The sequence below is a fragment of the Eschrichtius robustus genome, chromosome 1 (assembly GCF_028021215.1).
Source record: "Eschrichtius robustus isolate mEscRob2 chromosome 1, mEscRob2.pri, whole genome shotgun sequence".
In the NCBI taxonomy this organism is placed as follows: Eukaryota; Metazoa; Chordata; class Mammalia; order Artiodactyla; family Eschrichtiidae; genus Eschrichtius; species Eschrichtius robustus.
This window is the reverse complement of record NC_090824.1, coordinates 25790403-25800646: the sequence shown is the minus strand read 5'-3', so window position 1 is coordinate 25800646 and position 10244 is coordinate 25790403.

Sequence of the window (10244 nt, the reverse complement as noted above, 5' to 3'; positions counted from 1 at the left end):
TCAGTTGAATAATAAAGAATTGAAACTGGTTCTCTCTGTGGTGCTTCCCAACTCTAGCCATTTGTAAGATCTCTATCTGTGTTACAGGTGAGGCTTAAAATTACAGATCTTCCTCATTTTACAGTAGGGTTACATCCTGATAAACCCATCATAAGTTGAAAATATCCTAAGTCAGAAATGCATGTGGTACACCCGACCTACCGAACATCATAGCTTAGCCCAACCAACCTTAAACTTGCCCAGAACACTTACGTTAGCCTACAGTTGGGCAAGATCATCTCACACAAAGCCTATTATATAATGATGTGTTGGATAGCTCATGTAATTTGTTGACTGCTGTACTGAAAGTGAAAACAGAACGGTTGTCTGAGTACAGAATGGCGGTAAGTATATCGGTTGTTGACCTTCGTGATCGCGTGGCTGACTGGGGGCTGCCTAGCATCACGAGAGGATCCTACTGCACATCACTAGGCCGGGGAAGAGATCAAAATTCAAAATTTGAAGTAGGGTTTCTGCAGAATGCCTCTCTCTTTCGCACCATCATAAAGTCAAAAAATCCTAAGTCGGAGACTGTCGGTAATCAATTAAATTTTAAAGAAAACCCTGGGTGCCTACAAAGTAGGTTCCTAGTGCTCTGGTTAGTTGATTTTAAGGTGTTCTCTCAGATTTTAAACTTATTATATGTGACTCTAGGAGAAGCATTTTGCCAGCCTGCATTGGTTTTGATTACCTAGTTGCAGCTAACATGGATTTACTAATTCCCAGATAAGAGACTGCCCTCGAATGAAGACTCATTCGCCCCAAAGGAGAATAATTGGGGATTAAATCAAATTATGTCCTTTCCTAGTCAGTCATCTGCCAATAGCTCTTTCATCTGAAATGAAGGACATAATGGGTTTTTATATTTTAGAGAATATGTCAGTTTGCTTTTATCTTGTTCCAGAGTTCTCTCCCCATAACCTTTTAATATTCTTCTCTTGGCCCACTCCCTTTGCCTCCCCGGAATCTGTGTGATTCTGCCTCAGCTCTGCTCTGTGCACCGTGCTAGGAAGCTTCCTTTTTGGCAGAGAAGATGTTTCTGCGTGTTTTCTAAGGAGGCTCTTAGGTTGGTTTAACATTATTTTAATGGTAAATAGTCATAGACCATGTAGATGTGGTGGTACTTTGTAAGGACTTTATTCTGGTCCCAGGCTCCGGGTATCATCTTTCATCCCCACCGGGAGCGAGGTAAGAGATGAGAAGAGGTCTGCCTGGGCGACACAGCAAGAGCAGAGTGGCTGGAGGGAAAGAGGCAGCAGAAAGCAGCTTTATCTCAGTTCCCTTTATTATAAGACAAGGGGAGTAGTCCTTGCCGTCCACTTGACATCCTGGGATTATGGTGAAGTACAAAAAAATGATGTCTCTAAAGTACTTTGAAATTGCTCCACAGAGCAAGACAGCCTTCCTGCACAAAAGCCCAGCAATGGAATTCAAGTGATGGCCTTCCACCCCTTAAGGGTTGTCATTTGCTTGGAATAATTAACAGTATTTTCTACCAAAATCACACTGACAACTAATGGGAAGAGAGCAAATCTCAACCCAGCCTTTGACTGGTTTCCTGGAAGGAGATATTCTGTGGGTCCATGGACTCCTGTGACCACTTCGGCTTTTTCCTCTCTTCGTTCTTAGGACACGTGGCTTTCCTATCTGTTTCTCTTTCTGAAGGATGGTTATGCAAGGCATGAGAGAATTGCTTGAAAGAACAGTCTGTGTGGTTCCTGCCTCACATTACAGCATCTGGAAGAGATGAGAAAGAAAGAGAAAAGCCTGTGGAGTAACAGTGAGTGGGTGGAAGCTGTTAGGAAATGAAAGGGAATAAAAACTGAAAGTAGGATCCCGAGGCCAGCCCGCGTGAGGGCCCAAGTCAGGTTGAATGATGAGCGTTTGGAGCAAGGCCTTCAGAGTGGCTTGAGAGCATGAGAGTAAAAATAGCTGCCTTTAATCTTCCTAAAGCCTCACTTTATCTCAGGAATTGCAGGGGCCTTGGAGGACTGCTTTCTAATTCTGGTAAATGTCTGTATAACAGAGGTGGGCCAGGGCCTCTGTTCTCCAGGGGCACCCACAAGCCTTTGGCCTCTGGCTGGGCAGATGGGAGTGCTTGGCTTGGAGCCTGTCCTCCGTCTGGGGCCGAGAGCATGGCAGCTCCTGAGCCCTGGCCGAAAAACCCAGACCTGCTCCCACTCGCAGATAGTAAAACCATAATACCCCTCCAGAGAGCTGGGCTGAAATCACCATCTCTTCTGCTCACCCCTGATACAAATTCATAAGTCGCCCCAGAGTCAGGGGAAGAGAAGAAGCTTAAAGATACCCACAAATTAAAAACTGCACCTTCAGTAGGCCCTGCATCCTATTTAGTTTAACAAATGCAGGAAAGTCTGGTTCTAGAGGTCAGGTGGTCCCCCTAGAGAATGATTAATTCTGACTCCCCTCTGTTCTCCAGCAAGGCTTCTCGCCTGTCACTGGGCTGCTCGGGAAATGCAGGTGTGTGTTCATTTAAGCAAAACACACGGAGGAAGGGCAGTGAACCACCAAAACCAACAGCCCAGGATGCCCACAGCTGACAGGGCAGTCCCAGGCCTGGTTTAGAGAGCGTGCTTTCACTGATGGTCCCAGAGATCCAGCAGGCCAGAGGCACCAGGGTAACTTAAGGTGAAAGCCTTTTTTTAAAGCCTCAAGCCAATGCTTGTCTAGTCAAGATGTATTTGGAAGTTTATGCTCCTTGCATTCTTGAAGCATTTTCCAGGCTCAGTTACGCTGCGAAGCCCCTAGCTAGTCAGTTACCGGAGTTGCCAGTTGTACTCGTCAGGTCGGGCCGCAGTGACAGGACTGGCCTCCTGACCCCGCCAACTGCAGGGCATAGGGAAACGTGGGAGAGCATGTACCCGGCCGTAAATGTCTCTGTTGCACTGATCTTTTAATCGAGGGAAACAAGCATCCTGGGACCCACAGACTCAGAGGTGAGCAGGCATCTGACAGCACAGGTCAGCCCCATGGTAGGTCCCACTTTGGGGACCTTTAAAAATCCTCAAACGTGGTCCTCACTACTCAGATTTTTCACTCCCCCTGCCCCCCCCTAAAATTTATACTATTCTCAAACCCTGATCATTTCCACTTCTGAAAGCTTTAATGTTTCCTGAAGCTTACCTGACCAAGACATTATCGTTGTTACTTCAGAGTAACAAATACATAAAATTGTCAATACATTTATGTCCCAGGTGCTGACCTAGTTGTAGGGTATGAAATGGTGAATGAAACAGACATGTTTCCTGCTTCTGTTCTAGTGGGAGGGTAGCAATGACCATCAGTTAGTCAGTCTTCCCTTTGATGGTTTGGGTCTCACCAGGTCTTGTACATCCAGAGTTGGGTGTGTGAGCCTGGGCAAGGTGATATGGCCTACTCACTTCTACTTTTATTTCAAAGATTAATGTTTTGATAATTTTTGGCTTTAGCATCCTTTGATTAGGGCAAGAGTCCTTCATGTTAAACTACTAGTTGAGAACAGAAGTGATGATAGAGGTGCAGTATATTAATTAGTTGATAAGTTCACTCCAACACCCAGCACACTAGGAGAGAGTTCTAGAAAGTGGATTATCCTGTCTGGTGACACCTTCAGACTTCTGGGCTCACCCACAAGAGAACCTGCGTCTGCTTTCCTCAGCACCACCACCCCCCCACCCCCCCCCCGCCAGCTGCTGCCAGCAGAAGCATTCACACGACCCCAAGCAAGCCTGAGCACCTCCTTAAATTTTGCACCATAGGCACCTCACTTGCCTCACCCGAGGCCCAGCCCTGGCAGCACCAAACAGTTCCTGAGACCCAAGTCCTACAGAAAGACACACGTGGTCTCCCGCCTTGGGGCCCTCACAGCTGAGCCAGGAGATGTGACTCACTGGGAGAGTAGCAACGGCAAGGTAGTGTGGCTGGTGCCCAAGGTCAACTACAGAGTTGTAGGAGCTCTCCAAGGTCTTGAAAGGAACACAACGCGAGTTGAACTTTGAGCTCAGCCTTGGCGTTGGGTGGAGTTTAGATAAGCTGAGAGAAAGGGGAACAGCATTTTAGCCAAAGGAAAGAGTCTGAGTAGAGGCATCATGGTGAGATGGAAATACAACTTTGGATCTGGATCTGGTTTCTGTGTGATCCTGGCAAGTTACATACCCTCCCTGGGCCTCCTTTCCAAGTTCGTTAGATTACTGTCTCCTCTAAAGGGTTCCTGTGCCATAAGGTGTAAAGTGTCTACTGCAGTGGCTCCACATGGGGAGGGGGAGGGGTGCTCAAGAAGCAGTAATCATACGATCGCTGCTATAGGTAAAGCACGAAGTTCGAAGCTCGAGGGGGTAGGATGGAGCCAGCTGAGCTGGCCTCCGTCCAGGGTCAGCCTTTCTCGTAGTACTGAACGGGCAGTGAGCAGCCAATCAGCCCAGCTCCCGGCCGGCCTCCCACACCCTGCTGCACCGAAAACAGAGCCCCTCCTTAGCACACACACTTGGCAAGCACGCTCTCCCAGCCTGTCCTAGGCCTCACCCCTCCTTAGGCCTATACAGTCAGGGGGTGGGGAGCTATTGAGGAATCCCTATTGATTGCAGGCCCCACCCTAGCCAGGATCCTAATCTCACACGTGGCCCAGAGTCCTAGCTGATGACTCAGCCTCCAGTCTCTGCACATTCTGTCCTCACACCTGTACGGGGTGAACTTCTTCAGACCCTCTTGCTCACGTTACTGCCCTGTGCAGGCACCTCCAGGGCAGCGGGTCTAGCCTTGGCTGCATAGTGGAAGCCCTTGAAAATCCCGATGCCCAGGCCGTACCCCAGACCAATTCTGTCAGATTCTCTGGGAGGTAGGACCTCCCCTTCCCTATCCCCATCAGTAATTAAAGCTCCTCAGAGGACTGCGAATGTACAGACAAAGCTGGGAACTCCTGCAATGGCTCCCCATCGTGGGCTTGGGTTTAGGGCTGGGGCCGAGGAGAAGGGACTAGCCCTGCACTGTGCAGTGTGATCGTAGCATCGCCACCCCCTGGAGCTTGTTAGAAATGCAGAATCAGAGGACTAGCTGATCGTGAATCTGCATTTTTACCAGGTTCCCGGGTGATTCCTGCACACTGTCAAGTTCGAGAAGCACTGGCACCAGCTTTTACTAGACGCTCACAGTGGTCCAAGTGCAGTGCCAGGTATTTACACATGCCATCTCATTTCAGCCTCACAGCCTCTCAGCTGTTAGCGCCCCCTCTGACAAACAAGGAGACACCTGCCATTCATTCAACAAATCCTTCCTGAGTGCCTAATATGAGAGAAGCTCCGTACTAGGGACTGGGGATCAAAAAGGGAGCTCCCCTGCTGGACTAGTGCTTAGAGACCAATGGGGTATGATGTCAGCGTTATCACTTAACAGCTGTGTGTTCATGGGCGACTTCCTTGGCTTCTCTGAGCTCCAGTTTCCTCTTCTGCAGATCTGGGCTGTGGTCATGATTCAGTGATTTCCCCTAGGCCAAGTACTCACCAGAAGGCTTGGATCTAGCAAGAGCTCAAGAATGGTTGCTATTGTTTATACTAGTAAAAATACTACCAGGTTGTGGGGAGGAGGGGGAGTGGGGTAGAGGGACACCAGGCCACAGTGGTGGCTGCGGAGAGGCGGCAGGGATGAGAGCGAGTTCGTGAACGCCAAGAACCTCCCAGGAGGTGATGCACGGGGGAGGAGGCGGGGTGTGGACAAGGCTGCCCTGTCCTCGCACTGCCTGGCCTCATTTCTTTGGATCAGGCTGGTTCTTCCCACTTTTCTGACGAGTAGATGAATCAGACCACTAGAAGCAGCATGAGTCTGGGCCTAGATCTCGCCCTTGGCCCCTTGAAGCCCTTTGTGGTTCCTCAAGGCAAGACACCGAGCAGCCCCTCCAGACCCGGGCTTGATTCGCCCGAGGTCCTCTCCTGCACCCCACCTTGGCCTGCGGAGCGCGGGCGCCCCCTTCCGGCGGAGCCGAGCCACGGCAGCGGGCCCTGGCGAGTCCCAGGCGTGCCAAGGGCGACGGGGAAGCGCAGCCAAGCCGGCTGAGACCCCGCCCCGCGCGGCCCTGGTCCCACGGGGTGGAGCCCCCGGCTGTGGAATTGCGGCCCGGGCCCGCGCAGGGGTCGGGTCTGCGGAATCGGTTTAGAGGTTTCGTGTTCCTCGGAGTCCCACCATTGTTTCCTGTAATTTAATTTTCTCTCCTGAAGGCGTTGCTAATTAAATCCTTTCTCCGAGCCGTCGTCCCCCTCCCCTGCTCCTCTGTTTATTAATTACCCAGTACGTGCAATGGGAGCTCTCGGCCCCAGCTGCCAGGCGCGCTCAGGTGGATGGGCCTCGCTGCTCGCTCTACTGGCCGCCTGCTCGGCTCCCTCCTCGGGTGTCCCAGGGCTCTTTCCACCTGGACCATGTGAGCAGTCCTTACAAGTCTGATTAAAAGCAGGAACAGCCCTTTTCCTGCTGCTGCTGACCTCTGCTGGCTTGGAATCCATCAAAATCCAATTCATGTCATTTCACCTCCCCTGTCTTTCCAACTCTGAAATCATACTCCTCACTGCTTTTTCCCCTAAGCACTCTTCCTGCCTTTCCCCCCGCCGTCCATTGCACAACATGCTAGGCAGAGGTTTGCCACGCTGAGCCCAGTGGCTTGTGGAAGGTCTCACGGCTTATCTCAGGCACAACCCGGACTAGAACTCAGATCTCCTGAAGCTTAGCCTCTCAGGGGTCACGAACTCAGAAGGCTGCAGGGACCCTCTGTGCCGCACAGTGGGGAGGGGTGGAGTCTGCGGCAAGGGAGAGCTGTGCTTGCCCCTTTGGGGGGGTTCATTCGGTGTGCCCCACTGAGGGCCGAGAATGTCCACTTCTTGATAAGTCTAAGAGTGAGTCCAAAGAGGGTGTGGAGAAAAGGGAAGCCTCCTACACTGTTGGTGGGAATGGAAATTGGTGCAGCCAAAAACAGTATGGAAGTCCCTTAAAAAACTAAAACTAAAGTTTAAGCAATTCCACTCCTAGGCATATAATCTGGAAACGGTGAAAACTCTAATTCAGAAACATACATTCACCCCAGTGTGCACAGCAGCACTATTTACAATAGCCAAGACATGGAAGCAACCTAAATGTCCATCGACAGATGAACGGATAAAGAAGATGTGGCACATATATACTATGGAATATTACTCAGCCATAAAAAAGAAAGAAATAATGCCATTTGCAGCAACATAGATGGACCTAGAGATTATCATACTGAGCGAAGTAAGTCAGACAGAGAAAGACGAATATCATATGATATCACTTATACGTGGAATCTTAAAAAAATGATACAAATGAACTTATTTACAAAACAGAAACAGACTCACGGACATAGAAAAACTAATCATTACCAAAGTGGAAAGTAGAGGAGATGGATAAATTAGGAATTTGGGATTAACAGATACATACTACTCTATATAAAATAGATAAACAACGAGGACCTACTGTATAGCACAGGGATCAATATCTTGTAATAAGCTATAATGGGAAAGAATCTGAAAAAGAATATCTATCGATAGATATACATATATATCTACGTACGTATATATGTACAACTGAATCATTTTGCTGTACACCTGAAACATTGTAAATCAACTATACTTCAGTAAAAAATTAATATTGCATATTTAACTATAAAAAAGAAAAGAGTGAGTCCAATGCCTAAGGATGGCAGTGACCGGAACCACTGGGCACTTTGGACTCACCGTGTGGTGATCTTTCCAAGACGCCACTTACTGCTTAGGGGACATGTGAGCCCCACCCCCATGCCTGCCCATCCAAGGCCTAGTTCTGCCCATGCTGTGGAGAAGGTTCCCAGGCTGGCACCTCTCCCACCACTCATGCAGGGCCCCCCTTCCCCTCAGATCTCCCCATGTCTTGGACGCCACTCTCCCCCTCCTCTCTATCTAAAATTCCCCATTCAGACCACATCTGGCCCAACTCTCAGCTCTATCAGGCAGAAAAAGAAGGCAGCTCGAGCGGATCCCAGAATCTGGAAGGAGGAGTTGTGGCTGGGGCGGGGGTGGGGTGCTGTCTTTAAGGAGATACTGGTGGTGGGGATTTCAGGCATCACAAGGAGGCCAGAAAGGGGCATTTGGGGACCGGGACTCTGGGAAGAAGCCCACACACAGGACTGCCTCCCCTCTGGAAGCCTCCCAACTCTGGCTCTCGGCTGCCCTCGGCTCAGAGTTTCAGGTCAGTGCCCTGCTCCCTGCCTGCCAGCTTCTGGCTAAGGCTGCCTTCAGTGGGGGGGGACATTAACATGTGATCTCGCCTCGCCAGCTATCCCTTTGGCCCCTCCGGAGGCTTCTCTTTTCACACAGGTTGTAGATGAGCTTTGGCGGCTGTGTCTCTTCCTCCTCAGAGCCCACTCCATCTTAGGGTCTTTGGTGCCTCCCTTGCTCTGGTCTCTGTGGGAGGGGGTGTGAGAGGTGCCCGGCTGTGCTCGGCCTTCTGGCAGTGTCTGGTCCCCTCCTGCAGGTGCCCGGATACTGCCTGGGAGGGCAGCAGCCCGGAAATAACTCAGGCCTTTCCCCCTGGCTAGGCATTGTCCCTGAGCCCTGGAGGATGGCCTCAGCCTGGGCTGTTCTCAGACCCGCACAGTCAGTCTCTGGTAGAAGCTGCTTCATTCAGGGCAACTCGCCATCATCATCAGTCTGGGAGGAACCAGATACACCTCATAGTTCCTGAAATCAGCCTGTTTTCACCTGCACAGTCACCTTAAGCAGCTGACTGTCCGCTCTGTGAAGAGAGAGGCTGAGCCTTGTTCTTCTCTCTGTTCCCACCAGGGCCTATCACATAGTAGGTGCTCAATAAATGTGTTGGCTGAATCAGTCAGTCAATGAAGTAATGAATAAAAATGAGACTCCTTGTTACTTTTCAGCAGAGAATTTATTGGATGTCTACAACAGTCCACGTAGAAAGACAATCTAGTGTCTGGGTTAAAAGGATAAAGTCAGGAGCAGGCAGCCTGGGTTTGAATCCCAGCTCTGCCACAAGGCTTTGGGCAAGTTATATAACCTCTCTGGGCCTCAGTTTCTTTATCTGGAAAATAGGGGTAGTAATAAATCATACCTCAAGGGGTTGCTATGAGGAATAAATAGTGCAGGTAAAGTGTGTGTACGACAAGGGCCTGCCATGCAGAGAATGCTCAGTAAGTGTTGGTCATTCTCACTCATGGTAGAATTACTGCGACAGTAGTGTCAGTGGGCTGCACTCTACACTAGGAATGGGGGAAACCAGCGCACTCCATCATCTCCATTCCCGCCCTCTAATGTTCACAGTAGAGTTGGGAGACGAAATCCACAAGGAGGGAGGAAGTTAGAGCTGCCAGGTGTAAGGGAAGATTCCCCCAGGGCTGGACTAGTTGAGGAGAGGCCCTGTGGGATGTAGTGGGGCTGGGAGAGGCCTAAGCTGATGGAAGAGGCATGTAGTTGTGGGATGTGGGGTCACCCACGAGGGGGCAGAGGGCCACAAGGGGGATGTGGACCTTGCCAGTCAAGTCAGGAGATTGTACATCATGCAGGTCATCCCTACATTTCAGGGTTTTCAGCTTTTCAATTCTACTCTAGCTCCAGGAGGCCATCTTGGCAGAAACAGTTCCCTTCTAACCCCATTTGCTGAGTCTGGGTGGGAAGGAAAGAGTGATGGGGAGCTCCCAGAGGCCCCTCTTTGGGTCCAGGGTGAGGTCCAGGGATCTCCGATGGTCCCAACTGAGTTTTCCAGCAGCTTCAGGCTGAAACTCTGGGCAATATACATGACCCCCTGCCTTTGGTCTCCAACCTGGAGGACTCTGCTGGTCTAAACATCAGTTTGTGCCTGATACACCCAAGCAGGACACCCTTGACCTAGGATGAGCCAAGGGTTTGTAAGAAGTGATCAGAGGGAGGAGACAGGGGGAGCGTGCCCTCAGGACTAAAATCTTCTCTGACTGTGGGTGCATACTCATGCTCGCATCACTCCTAAATGGAGACTTGAAAGTCCCAGAAATCAGCTGGCATCCCTGCCCCTGGATAGTCCTTCCCATCCCCACTTCCACCCACAGCTTTGCTTTTCTGCCTAGCCAACTCCTATTCATTCTCTGTGACCCAGATGTCACCTCCTCTGGGAAGTCTTCCAGCCTACCCACGGCTGAGTGAGTACTCTCCTCCAGGCTTCCCTAGCACCCTGTCCTCCTCCTT